General features: G+C 40.2%; 1 non-coding gene across 1 annotated transcript; it reads left to right on the top strand.

The window, feature by feature from the left end:
- Positions 1-8,987: 8,987 nt before the first annotated feature.
- On the top strand, positions 8,988-9,093 carry LOC141615911 (small nucleolar RNA R71). The gene has a single exon (XR_012530297.1). It is a non-coding gene; the product is annotated as a small nucleolar RNA R71 (small nucleolar RNA).
- Positions 9,094-14,399: the final 5,306 nt, after the last annotated feature.

Here is a 14,399-nt window from a genome sequence, read left to right as displayed (position 1 = left end):
CATTTCAATACCCGTCCCTTGGGATCCGACCTTTACTTGCCTCTTTACTAATTGTAGAGTTGTTTGTGGAGTATAAATTGTGTTTTGTATCGACCATTGACCAACGACCACATATACTTAATTGTGAACACGAAATGGACCCGATCAGTGACCGTGTGTGGTCCCTCGGTGCTGACTCGATTTATGACGTGACGGTGTTTGACCGAACCTTTGACACGAGTCCAACATGACGGCGTGACGCCATTGGACGGGTCTCGTGATGAGACGACTCATAAGTAAAGACCCATAAGTAAGCTTGCTTTGACTCGATAGACACGAGGCGGAATTGGAATGCTGGACTGAAGATTTCAAAAATAGGAATATCCAAAAAGATTCATTTGTCGCTTAAATGGGCGGCTTCCGAAGATAGAAATCTCCGCAAGTCGATCAGTTGAAAAGGGTTGTCTTAAGTTTATTTGCAAAAGACGGTTTGAGTTTGAGTCGGCTCGGAAAACAGTGTGTTGCTTCCCAAGACGGTTTTGAAATTCAAAATTGTATGTTTTGAAAATCGAGTTTGAAACGTTTGAAAAGGTCTCGGGGACGGTGCATGGTCCTCGGGATCTGAAAGTGTCTCGAGAAAAGGGTGTGTGCTTTTCTCGGGTTTTGAAAGAAAGCCTTTGTCGGCGCAAAACGGGTTAAAATCCGTGTCTAGAGGCGGCGATTATAACGGCGTAAAAAGGCGATTTGAAATGATTATACATAACCGGGTTTGAAAAATCGTCATTACGACGGCCTAGAAAGGCGTGTTGAAATGGTTATACAAAACCGGATTTGAAAATCATTACAACGGCCTAGAAAGGCGTGTTGAAATGGTTATACAAAACCGGATTTGAAAAATCGTCATTACGACGGCCTAGGAAGGCGTGTTGAAATGGTTATACAAAACGGGATTTGAAAAATCGTCATTACGACGGCCTAGGAAGGCGTGAATCGGTCGGCGAAAGACCGAGTTTTGAAATGGCCATTATAACGGCGCGAAAAGGGTGTTTTTGAAAGTTGAAAATGACACGGAAGGACTTATGATCAGATAGCACATAAGCACTCACAGTTCATTATATTATGCATCATGCTGACACGGGTTTTGGCTTAGAAGGGTGGGTTACACACCAAGCAATCAAACCCCGATTTGCGAGAGGGATACCAATCCAAACAAAATGTGTAAGGAGGGTGCCCTAGCCTCGTGCTCGAAAGTGATGAAAGCTCTTTGGCGGAACAGAAATGTGTAACGTCAACGGTATGCTTGACTCAATCGGGATTCGGAAAGCGGGGATGAGAAAACTCACGCCGACGAAACGAGCCAACTGGTCGAAAAGCGTTTGGTTGTGGGCCCGGACAAGGAAACCCGACCGTGACCGTAATATCAATTAATGCATTCCAACCAAGACCTCGTTCGAGTCTCGCCATCTAGGGATCACAAAGACGTAAGTGTCCTAGTTATCCCCAGCGGAGTCGCCAATCTGTGGGCATGGGCCACGTCTCGGTCTGTGGATTTGGGGCCACCTACCAATCCGCGGTCACGAGCCACCTGCACGCCAGGCCAATCTGTGGACATGCAACGGTCTTTTGAAAGCCACGCTCGGCGGCGTAAAGATGCTTTCGACCGGATCGTTTTAGATCGGTCGGTTTCGTCTCGGTAAGGGTCTCGAAACGATTAGAGATGTTCGGAGTCGCCACCAAGCATTTGTGGGATGCCTGGAACCCATTCGAAATCCACTTTATACCTCGGTCAAATCGAAGCACAAAGCAGCATTTGACATAGGTAGTAAAGATAAGGAAATCGTCCCTCTTTAGCATCCTATCTCTAGAATGACTCTCGTACGCCCTGGATAAGGTCGTCCACTATCCAAAGTTTCTGAGTAAGAGGTGAAGGTACGCATTATGAAGCCCTTTAATCAGACACCCAATTCCGCCCGTGTTTAGCGGCCTCTACTGATCGATCTTGGTTGGTTGAATGCAAAAGTTGATAAAACGGTTTAAATACATGAATGCGCATCCAATGATTTAAACCTAACATGTGAGAGCTTTCTAAGTCGGTTAATTTAATCCAACTATCAAGTATAAGATGTCGAGCTGGATTAATGGTTGATTTGCATGCAAGACGGAAATTAAACATCCATTTACCGTATTAGGTTTAGGGTGCATAACATGATCCATTTGTCTTAGTAAGGCATTTGGCAAATATGGTTTTGAATAATTGAATAGTCATCTGATCCGTCCTATATCCGGGTTAGCCGGAGTCGGGATTGTCCTAGAGTAATGCTGGAAGGAAACAGGCCCTGTACGAGACGGCTATAAGAGGCGCGAGCCAGCCGGCGGTGTAATGGGCGTCCCTCTGGTTTTGAAAATGAGAAATGGGGAGCCTGCTTGAGGCACGGGTTAGCCAACGGTTGTATGCCGTGTTCTGACTATTTAGAAAACGTTATAAAACGTGTTGAAAATGGGTATTTGAACCCGGTTTGGTTTTGAAAGGGTCGTTTAGACCGCATTTATTGATTTGAAGAACTAGACTCGAATAATCATCATTATTTGATAATATTCGGTGTCGGGTTCGATTTGACAAACTTGACATGAATAGTTTTGAAAAGTGATTATGGACTAATTGTTTTAAGTCCGTTTTGAATGTAATTAGTCGATACTCGTCATCGTACCCGGGTTAAAATTCGGCATGGTATGTAGAACCAAGGATGATTTTGTGTTGGTGACTAATATGTTTGTTTGAAAATGTGAGGAAATGAAATAAAAGGCTTTAAAATACCTTCTAAATGTCATTAACCAATTATTATCACCGAAACACGGATTTAACCGTCATGGTATGAAGAACCAAGGGTGAAAAATGCTTTATGGTTAAAACATGTGAAATGAAACAAAAAGGTTTCGAAAATACTTGAAATGGTAAAAACCGATTACAAATATGAAAAATGGATTAAGGGAATGACGAGAACAAACACGGTTGATTTCTGGTCTGAATACCCCATTTAGGCGCGAGCTAGTTTGCGACCTAAGGGGCTTCTGCTTCAGACCAAAAATCAGTTTTGGCCCGTTTATTCCATGTTTTGGTTCATGTTATGCATGTTTTAGTATGTTAGAGTCATGAAACAAATGAAAACACAATAAAAGATGATTTTTACACCCTCATACTTACATGTTTCGTTATGGCGAGTGACCGACGTAAGTGTAACAACTCGTTTGATCGGAAAAAACTCGGTTTAAAATCGTTTTGGTAAGTAAAAGAGTGTTTTAAAAGTTTAGTGATGGTGTAGTGGTCGAAGTGGTAGGTCAAGTGATTTAATGCACGATGACGGTACCAAACAATGTGTAAGGTGACACAGCTATCGCAACCCTATCAAAGATAAAACCTAACGGTCTCAACTAAAATGTAGCAGAGGCAGTCGAGTATCGAATCCACAGGGAGGTAATGTAATTAACAGTTGCCTAATTCTAATCCTACGGTAACAATTGAGGGGTTTTGTTGAATTGATTTCTAAACTACGAGATTTAAAGGAAAAAGAAATAAAAACAAAAGCAATAAGGGCAGAAAATCGGTTTAAACTATCAAGAAGAGAGGGACATGTCAGGATTTCGGTTCACTACGGTAGTCCTGCGACTCAGCTGTAAATGATTCAGACGAAATAATGTGAGACGGATGTTGAAAGGTCCTTTCGGTCCACTTTCTATCCTAAAATACCACTAACTTAACTTTCATCCTCATTAGGGTAGTCTACTGTTTATAGCAGGCCTTATTTAGTCTAATCTTTCGATCCATGATTAATTTTAGCCAGATTAAAGGGTGACATAGAAGCGTGCACTCAACTAGGTCGGATAAATACAATTAAATTGCTATAGTGACAGAGTCTCGTAATCAATTCGTCTAATTCATTCACTACATCGTCGCATTTCTACCGCAGATCCCCTAATCCCAACATGAAGGGGGTTTAGCTACTCATATCGGTGATTAAACTACCAGCAATTAAATTCCCAGCAGAAAACATTATAAATAAACAATAAATTGCAATAAAGAAAATTAGGGCAAAAGAAATAATGACACAAACAAGGAAAATTAAAGTAACCAAATGATTAATTATTATTAAAGGAAGAGAAGGAATTACAATCAATGCGAATCCGGCGTAAAGAACACAAAATCCGAGTAAAAGCAATCCCGAAATAAAGTAACAGTAGAGGAAGAAAAGCAGCGTAATAATGTTTAACAGTAGAGTGTTTGATAGTATGAAAGATGATCCTAATTAACCTAGTAAAGCGTGCTTAAATAGCAAAGCAAAAGAGTTTAGCGAAATAAAACATCACGCGGGCTAATTAAAGCCCAAACCCATAAAAACCACTCGATCGAGTGGATTAAAACCACTCGATCGACCAATCCTTCAGCCAAAACAGCTCGATCGACTGAAAAGTTACTTGATCGAGCAACAGCTCTTTCTACAGCATAAGGGTCGAGTACAAAGTACTCGATCGACCACTTCTTGGATATAGAAATCACTCGATCGAGTGGAAAACAACTCGATCGAGTGACTTGACTTCATTTCAGCTCAAAACCGCGTCTAAGTGCCTCGTATTGCGTGCCACAACGCTTCCAAACACAGTATCTCACTCAGGAAAATCCCATCTTCTCTAAATGCATGCAAACAGGACGAAAAAGGGTACGATTCCACTACTTTCGCGTTCATTTCTACAAAATGGACAAAACGAACCAAAGTAGCCAATTCGGGGCAAAATATCATAAAAACAATATGAAAAATGCATAGAAATACGTGCTGAAATAGGCTAAAAAGACTATACATTAGGCACGTATCATAAGGCTCGTGTTTACGATCGGTAGGTCGTAAATACGCGTCGGATTGTGACTTTAGAAGTCGAGTCGAGAATTTTAAGGGAGAAAAGAGGGGACGGACACTCGCGTAACTCTCAAATGGGTGGCATTTGAGGGGTATTTATAGGAGAATGAGTGGTTGTGTGAGTTTTGAGCGACGTGGCCACCTGGGCTGCTCAAATAAGCGCGAGCCACGTCGCGGATCTTCAAGCTGTGTTGTCGCTTTCACAACAAACGCAATCATGATTTGTTCTATCCTAGGTTTTGTAGTCACATGTTTGGTACTTGACCAACATGAATCCGGGAAAACTTAGCATAGAAGGCTTTGAGATATTTTGTTTTTGTGGTTGACTCGGTTTGACTCGTTGTTGGAGTCGGGATTTGAATTTTCGAGTCGGTTTTTGGTCCGGTGTCGGTTTTGACTCTAGTTAGTGTCATTGAGACCCCGTCGCCGTGCATTAAACACTCCAGGTATTTTTGAAATGTTTTATTTTCGAAATCGTTTTAAGTTTTCCGACGTAAAGTTGTACACAAACTGTCGATCAAACGCCGCGATTCCAAAACATGTTGTAGTCCGATAATCATCGGGTGTTTGTTAGTGTCTCAGCAGATACCGAGTATCTACACCATCCTAAACAAATAGGACAGGGGAATAGCAATAAGAAATCAGCGTGAAAACAGCATGAAAACTTCCCTAAACAGTCGAAAAATTCGACTAACAGCCCGAAAATTCCCAGCTTTTCCTAAAAAATTCGAATGATAGTAGGTAAACAACGATAGGGGCGTGGTAGCAGATGACAGAAGCGGCCATTTAAGCAACAATTGAGGCAAATGAGGCAAATAGCAGCAGCAAATAAAAACCAGTTTACAGTCGAAAATTTCGACTGAAATTAGCCCTAATCGCAAATTTCCCATAGAATTTCGAAATAGTCATGTAAAAATCAATGAGGCGAGGGAATTAATCATCAAGTAAGGTAATATCAAGCATAAGAACACAATGATGGTCGAAAAATTCGACCCAAGGTAAAAACCGAACCCTAATTCCTAATTCACTCCATAAAAGGCGAAATTAATGAAATTAAAATGCAAAGAAGTGTAGGAATTACTTACTTGATGATGAGGAACCTACAAATAGGAATTAATCGACAATCAACAAGCAACAATGGCGATTTTTGATCGAAAAACCGCGAAACCCTAGAACCCTTAATTGACCGTGTAAAATAGTGTAAATCAAAGGGGAAGTAGAGGGCAAATGACGATTAATTAGCAATAATCAAAATGTAGGTGGTAGATTTGGTAAATGGGCAAGAAAATGGAGGATTTTGGGGGTTTTTGATCGCAAATAAGGTTGAGGGACGAAATAATGAAAGAAGAAATGAATTAACAAGAAAAAGAAGGAAGTTAAAGAAACTCCCTGCGTGTAATTTTCAATTTCACTCGATCGAGTGGTTTAGAACTGATCGATTGAGAACTTCTTTTATTCATCTGCTCGATCGAGTAAAAAGTTACTCGATCGAGAACTCCCCTTTTCAGTTTTTGTCGATCGAGTAATATGGGTCATTCGATCGAACAGAATTCACTCGATCGAGTACAAAAAGTACTCGATCGAGCTCTTTTCCTCGTGTAAGCTCTTGAATTTGCGTATAATTCCCCAAACCTGCATAAAAACACTCGCAAAAATATCCCAAAATGCCAAATACGAGTAGTAACAGTCTATTGTCTTGTAATCTATGCTAAAATTGTTTAAATTCTAATTGTCCTAATTAAAAGTAATAAACAAGTCCGACGGAAATTAAAGATTGTTTATACAAATTGGTACACGGGGCATTTACCCGCTCACTTCTCAAAGCAATTCAGTAGCCCCTTGGAGGGCTTCTGACTGGTGGACGTCATCTCAGCAACATTAATCGTTCTCTTCAATTTCCATGAGCTTGAGCTTGAATCGTTAGGAGGAGAATAGTTGACGTCCACATACGCGCGAACTTTTCTCGTCCTTACTCCTTTCTCACCAGCTTTAACATCATCGCTCCCACTTTGAATGACATTAATTGCACAAAAACTATTGACAGCTCCTTCATTATATTCATCTGTACCTGCAGCAAGGAAAACAGACGAACTTTCCTCCTTTTTGCTCTCAACCTGAGGCGGAGGGGTCACGATAGCAGCACACTGTTCCAAATCTTCATTTGGAGTGTCAATAGGAGGGTCAGTAGAAGAGAGGGTATTGCAAGGCTGAGCTTGCATGGGAGCCCTTCAGAACTTAGACTGATGGAATATCAATTCCTCGTCCCCAACCTGAAAAGTCAATGTCTTGCCCCTGACGTCTATCACTGCACGGGCAGTAAATAAAAATGGTCTCCCTAAAATGATAGGGGTATAGGCATCTTCGGGGATGTCAAGTACAACGAAGTCAACGGGAATAAAGAACCTCCCGATGTTAACAGGTATGTCTTCTATGACACCTAGTGGCCGTGATATACTACGGTCGGCCATATGAATAGTCATATCTGTGCAATTAAACTTGGTCAAACCAAGTCTCTTAGCCAGAGACAGCGGTAAGACACTCACGCTAGTGCCAAGATCGCATAACGCGTTATCAATTAAGTGGGTACCAATATGACACGGAATCGAAAAACTACTCGGGTCTGACTGTTTGGGAAGTAACTTATTCTGAACTAGGGTCGTCCCTACCTCGGTCAAAGCTACCGTCTCATGGTCATTAATGTGCCTCTTACGTGACAAAATTTCTTTCATAAATTTAAGGTAAGAGGGTACCTGTGTCAGCAATTCGGTGAATGGCACAGTGACTTGCAAGCTTTTCAGGAGTTCGGCAAATTTGCCGAATTGTTGATTAGCCTTAGTACTCTGCAAACGCCTCGGGAAAGGCACCGTGATGGGTATATCGAGCCCTTTGTTCCGTTCTTCTAATGTATCAGCCGGATCAAGCTCTAAATCCTTCGATCGAGACTTCTTTCCTCTCAAACGTGGTCTTTCAGGTGATTCTTCACTCGATCGAGCACTAGCAGGCTCTCGATCAAGTTGTTCTTTATCTGCATTACTCGATCGACCAAAAGAATCATTCGATCGAGCAGATTCTTCAGCAAATTCACTCGATCGAGCAGTTTTATTTACTCGATCGAGCTCTTCTTTTTCCTGTTCACTCGATCGAGTCCTTTCTTCAGCATTTTTACTCGATCGACCCCTAGAAATTAGTCGATCGAGTACTTTCTTTATCGTCAGCTCTTTTTCTTCCACAGAACATTGTTCATCAGCAGTAATTACCTTCCCCGGGTCTGATATCGGTCCTTCATATGAATAAACGCTCCTCAAATTAACTAAATTCACCGTCTCATGTGGATTCTTATCGGCTTGTGACGGTAAATGATCCGGTTTCCTTGTGGACTGGTTCGCGGCTAACTGGGCAACTTGAGTTTCAAGTGCCTTGATAGATGCATCTTTTTGTTGATCACTCAGATGCCAATGCGTTCTCAAAGACTACAACATCGTCTTTAACTCATCTAGCTCACTTACCCCACCAGAAGATGATGCACCTTGATTAGGTGTAGGAAAGGAAGGAAGCTTCTGAAAGCCTTGTTGAGCCTTATGAGGAGGGACATATGGTTGCTGCTGCTGCAGAGGAGTGGTAGGATTGAGCACATTTTGACTTGTCCACCTCAAATTGGGATGGTCTGCCCCTTGGTTGTTATAATAGGAACCCTTTCCTTGTCTGTATTGTTGAAAAGTAAGGACATGTTCCTTCTACGTAAGACAACCAACAGCAGTGTGACCGTCGTTGCTCCCACACCTCTCACATGTGACAGTCTCCCCTCTAGTAAGCAAATGGACCATCTAAGGCTCCCCAGCAGAATGCAACTCCAACTTATCAAATCTAGTATTCATGGCTTCCAGCTGAGCCACAACTTGCTTATCGACTGCATGAACTGTTCTAATACCATCCCTCGGGTTTCCATACTCAGCATAGTGGGTCGCCATCTCTTCAATAAGAGCCCATCCCTTATCATCGTCAGTGTTCTTTTGGAATCTTCCGTTAGATGATGCATCAAGTATGGCTCTATGATCATCGTATAGCCCATTGTAGAACTGATTGGACAGGAACCACGTATCAAAACCATGGTGAGGAAGAGACCTCACCAACCTCTTGAAACGGCACCAAGCTTCATAGAAAGTTACATCAGGTGCCTGTTTGAAACTGGTAATCTTGGCCCTCAGCTGATTAGTGCGCTGTGGAGGGAAATATCTCTTATAAAAAGAAAGAGCAAGGGTCTCCTAGTCTGTGACCCTCGCGGCCGTGCGGTCTAAATCAGTCAGCCACTCCCTAGCTGAGTCAGTCAAAGAAAAAGGAAACAGAACCTCCTTAATCTTGTCTTGAGTTACCCCCTTTGTGGCAGGGATAGTAGAACAGTAGTCCGTAAAGACCTCCATATGCTTCCTCGGGTCTTCACCTACCACACCTCTAAAGAGATTTCTCTCCACCAGATTGATATAGGACGGACGGATGTCAAATGTATTCCCATCCTCAGTCTGGAGGTTGAAACCTTTTGGAATAGATGATGCTTTAGGCTCCGAATGACTAGCAATATTCGGCATCTTTTCTTTGGTTGGTTTTCTAATCAAGGTGTCTTCTTCAAAAGATGGATTTTCTGTAAAACGGAAATGCTGAAGTTCGGGTTCGAAAGTTCTCAAGGCTTCCTTTCGTGATTCTCTTTGCAGACGGAGTCTATGCCTGAACAGTCTCTCTTGCTCAGATTTAGCTGGAACTAACTCCAACATATATGACCTGGGCATACACAACACTGAAATAAAATAAATAAGAACTGCCTCAAGGAATAAGAATTCCCTGAGACGGATAAAATAAACGAAACAAAGACAGATAGGGCAATTGTCTCCCCGGCAACGGCGCCAAAATTTGACAGGGTTGTCGTATACCTATCAAAAATAACTAACTAAACTAACTGTATAGCTAGGGAAGTCAGCTCGATATCCTCAGGGAGGCAAGATATCTGTAGAGGTCCGTCTATTTGGTCACAAATGGGGGGGGGGGTTGTAATTGGTTTCCTAAACTAAAGGTGTAAAAGGAAGATAAGCAAGGAAAGAGCAATAAAGGCATAAAATGAGATTAAACTATCAATATAGAGGAGACATGTCAGGATTTCGGTTCACTACGGTAGTCCAGTGACTCAACTGTAAACAACTTAGATAAATTACTGCGAGACGGATATGGAAAGGTCCTTCCGGTCCACTTTCTACCCTAGATTCCCACTAACTTAACTTTCGTCCTCGTCAGGATAGTCTACTGTTCATAGCAGGTCTATTTAGTCCAATCTTCCGATCTAGGATTAAATTTAACCATATTAAAAAGCTGACTCAGAAGAGTGCACTCAACTAAGTCGGTAAATACAGTTATATTGCTATGGGGACAGAATCTCACAATAAATTCATCTAACCTATTTACTACATCGTCACATTTCTACCGCATATCCCCTAATTCCAACATGAAATGATTTAGCTACTCATATCGCTAATGTTGTCAATAATAACAATATTAAGATAACTAATGTAAAGCATGATGAAATAGTAATTAAAATGCATAAACAAAGATTAGGGCAGAAATTAAGGAAGAGCAAAACAAGTAATTAGGATGAATAAGTGAAAGATTAATATTAAAAAGGAGAAAGAGATTACAATCGCAAGAATCCGGCATAAAGAACAAACAAATCCGAGCTAAATAACCCCGAAAACAAAGTTACAGTGAAAGGAAAAGAGAAGCGCAGTCTTTACTGTGAAAGATGAAAAGTAGGATAAAACGTTTTATGCTAATGACCTAGTTATAATGCGTTTAAATAGAAAAAATACTAAGTCCATAAGTTAAAACACGTTCACGGACTAATTAAAGCCCATGAAAGCCAAAACCACGTGATCGAGTAGTCTGAAACAACTCGATCGAGTACTTCTCCAAAATATCTACTCGATCGAATAAAATTGTTACTCAATCGAGTAACACCTAATTCCAACACTTCTCGATCGAGCATAATACTACTCGATCGACCAACCTCAGCCATAGAAACCACTCGATCGAGTAACAGAACAGCTCGATCGAGTATTCTTCCTCCAAAACAACTCAAACTCGTGACCGACTGCTCCGTAGACCATTCCTTCACGCATCCCAATGTAAGATCTCACTCTGAACAATCCCGTCTCCTCAAAATGCATGCAAAAAGGGACGAAAATGGTACGATTCCACTACTTTCACGTTCATTTCTACAAAATGGACAAAACGAACCAAAGTAGCCAATTCGGGGCATAATACTATATAAACAGTACAAAAATACATGGAAATACTTGCTGAAATAGGCTAAAAAGATATACAAAATGCACGTATCAGTAGGCTTACCATACTTGTTTCACTACCTCTTATCTCACGTTATATTGTTAGGTTAACTTGTTATTAACCCGTTTGAATACGGTCTAATAGGATTTGTTTGATGTATCTTATATGACGAGTTTAGACTGTTTTTATGTACATTTACGTGCTAGCCAGGGGGCAGTGCGCATACTTTGTTCTTACGTCGGTTTCGGTAAAATCCGTAAAGCTAGTGTGCCTTCTTAATAGCATACTCTAGTCTGAAATTTTGGGGCTTACTAATGGGTTTACAAAACATGGAATCACTATTTTAGGTTTGCTATAATATCGAGTTTGGAGTTGCGTTGTGTAGCCTTGTTTTAAGTCGTTTTGGGGTGTGTTTTTGGGTCGGATCTAGAGTCGAATTATTCAGTTTGTGGTGTCTATTTGGATGTGTATGGTGGTCATTTGAGGATGTTATACTGGTTTTAGAGCCCCATTTATGGTCGTGTTTGGAGCTGGTTAGAATTGAATTGTAAACTCTATTTTTTTTGTCGTTTTGTGTTCAGTTTGCATAATGGTGGCTTAAGGCGTGTTAAAGGCAAAGGGATTGTTGTGCTGCTGGTTGTGGGGACGTGCAAGATGGTTTCAGAAACTTTTATGAAGCTTATACCGTGAGTGGTAGTGTGTATCGAATATCACACTAGCGAGTGGTGCGTGAATCGTGAGGTGTTGGGAGGAAGTTTGGTCGTGTGTATAAATTTGTTGTCGGGTCTATTTCTTGGTTGTCCAGGTGTGTCGTGTGTAAGGGGCTGGATTATTCGTTGTCTTGTTGCTTGAGGTTGTGTCGTTGAAGTAGTGTAGCTCTGGTTCAAGTGATGTACGTAATGGCATGATATAATATGCATGGATGGAGTACGTAATAGTATGGTAAAGCTTAGGCTGCGTATTATGCATATAATGATGGCGTGGTTTATGTAGTTGTATGTGTGCATGGGAGTTTATACGGATTTGGAGAGGAATCTCTATCATCATAGTGTGCCTTTGATTATTTGAAAGCTTAGGGCTTAATATGGATTTAGATGGTGCTGCTATTGAACTAATAATGAGCAACATGCTATTATTTCCATTAGAACCTATGTGCGTGTACGAATGTGAGCATGAAGTCACACATACTATTTTATTTTACAAAGGTCTCTATTTGGGACCGACTTTGAGCTCTTGGTTATGATATCTAGATTGAGTTTTATTTATACTCTCTTTTTTATTGTCTTCCTTTGGCCTTGGCTAGTAGTTGATATCGACTCTGGTACTAGAAATATTAGTAGAAAGGAATGCTGGTTATATCATGTAAAAGTGTAAGTATATACCTTTGTTATTTGAGGTGTCATAGGTACTGGCCTTGGATAGTTTAAAGTGAATCATGAAAACAAAATCGAACTATCAGGATGTGATGTTATGAAATTAATTTGTAGTCATGAAATGAATGGGGGAGGTTTTATCCTCGAGCGGTTGCAAAGATATTCTTTCAACTTGGAGGTAAAGATAATTCTTTCATATTTGAGGTGATAAATAAAGAGATGCTTTGATAACCATGTTGATATATAAATTTTTCTTTAAAAAGCGAACATTCAATATTGGAGTTTTAGTAATAGTTTAGATGACACCGTTTTGAGGCACTCTATGAACTTAGAGGTAGGAGTCTGGTTTAATGGAACGACATTGACGAATTTTTAAATTTTGGTGTCCGAAATGGTACTGAAATATTTGAGCAATTTTGGGTATCCAAGGCAGACTGGAAGTGGCTCAAGACCGTCAGGAGAGCTATGCTGATAAAACTCGCATACATGTGGAATTTTAGGTTGGTGACAAGGTCCTTTTTGCGTGTCTCGCCTACTAAGGGAGTGATGAGATTTGGTAAGAAGGGCAATTTGAGCCGAAAATTCATTGGACCGTACGAGATTTTGGAGCGTATCAGAGAGGTAGCCTATCGACTTGACTTACCGGCTCACTTAGAGAGAGTTCATAATGTGTTTCACATTTCTCAACTCATAAAATATATTAGTGACCCATCTCATGTTTTGGACCCTGAAACTATTGAGCTTGATGAGACAATGACTTATGAAGAGACTCGTACAAATTATGGACACTAAAGTGCGTAAAACTCGTAGATTAGAGACTCATATGATCAAAGTTTTATGGAACAACAACAACGTAGAGGAGGCCACTTGGGAAGTGAATCTGCTATGAGAAACATATACCCTAATCTTTTTACTTAAGGTAATTTTGCGCTTTGTGGACGAAACTTTGTTTTAAGGGGTTGAGGTTTGCACACTTACTTTTCTTTTACGATCTTCATACATGTGTGTCTTTGTTTAAGGCTAGCTATAAAGTTATTTTCTTACTAGTTATTACTTTTGGTTATACATAATATCTGGTATTCATTGTGTTTAATGCACAATATTTAATATTTATTATCTGAATTCATCACGTCATCATTGGTACTGCACAATATTACATCATTGGTATTGGTTTATGTTACTCAGTGGTGGTGTGTAGCTTTCGTAGTTTCGTGTACGCTGGTTTTGTTGTTACTGAGTTTTTGCAATATGGAATTCTTTATTTACTCATCATTCTCTCAACTGGTGAAATATGGAATTGCTGAAATCAGTTTGTGCCTTAAAAAAATGTAGCTTGGTATGTTTAAAAAAATAATAATAATATATTTTTCTTTTTATCCGACATGCTCTTAGCTATCTTAGTAGTTCATCTGCCTTAGCTGAGAAAACAAGGAGAAATTTGTGGCGCATTGTATTTGATTGTATATGGTGGAAATATGAGACTATAGAAATGTGTGATATTATAAAGTTTATATACCGAAGTTTGAATGTGTAAGATAAGAGGAATTGGGGGTTGGTTTTTAATGAAAGCGTTTCAGCTTCGGGGACGAAGCTCTATTTTAAGGAGGGAAGTCTGTAACACCCCGCTATTTACAAGTCATATCTACGGGTTACTCTCTCATTTATTTTGTTAATATTGACTTTTAAGTTGTTAAAGTGAAGTATTGCTTTGGAAATAATTTTATTTACACGTCCTTTTTAATTATTTAGGAAAAAAAATGTTTATTTAAAGCCCGAACTTTAATGTTGGTCTTTGATCCAACTAAAAAGAAAAAAA

This window comes from Silene latifolia, chromosome 11 (assembly GCF_048544455.1).
Source record: "Silene latifolia isolate original U9 population chromosome 11, ASM4854445v1, whole genome shotgun sequence".
Taxonomy (NCBI): Eukaryota; Viridiplantae; Streptophyta; class Magnoliopsida; order Caryophyllales; family Caryophyllaceae; genus Silene; species Silene latifolia.
Note: the sequence above shows the minus strand (reverse complement) of the source record. Positions and strands in the feature narration are given on the sequence as shown.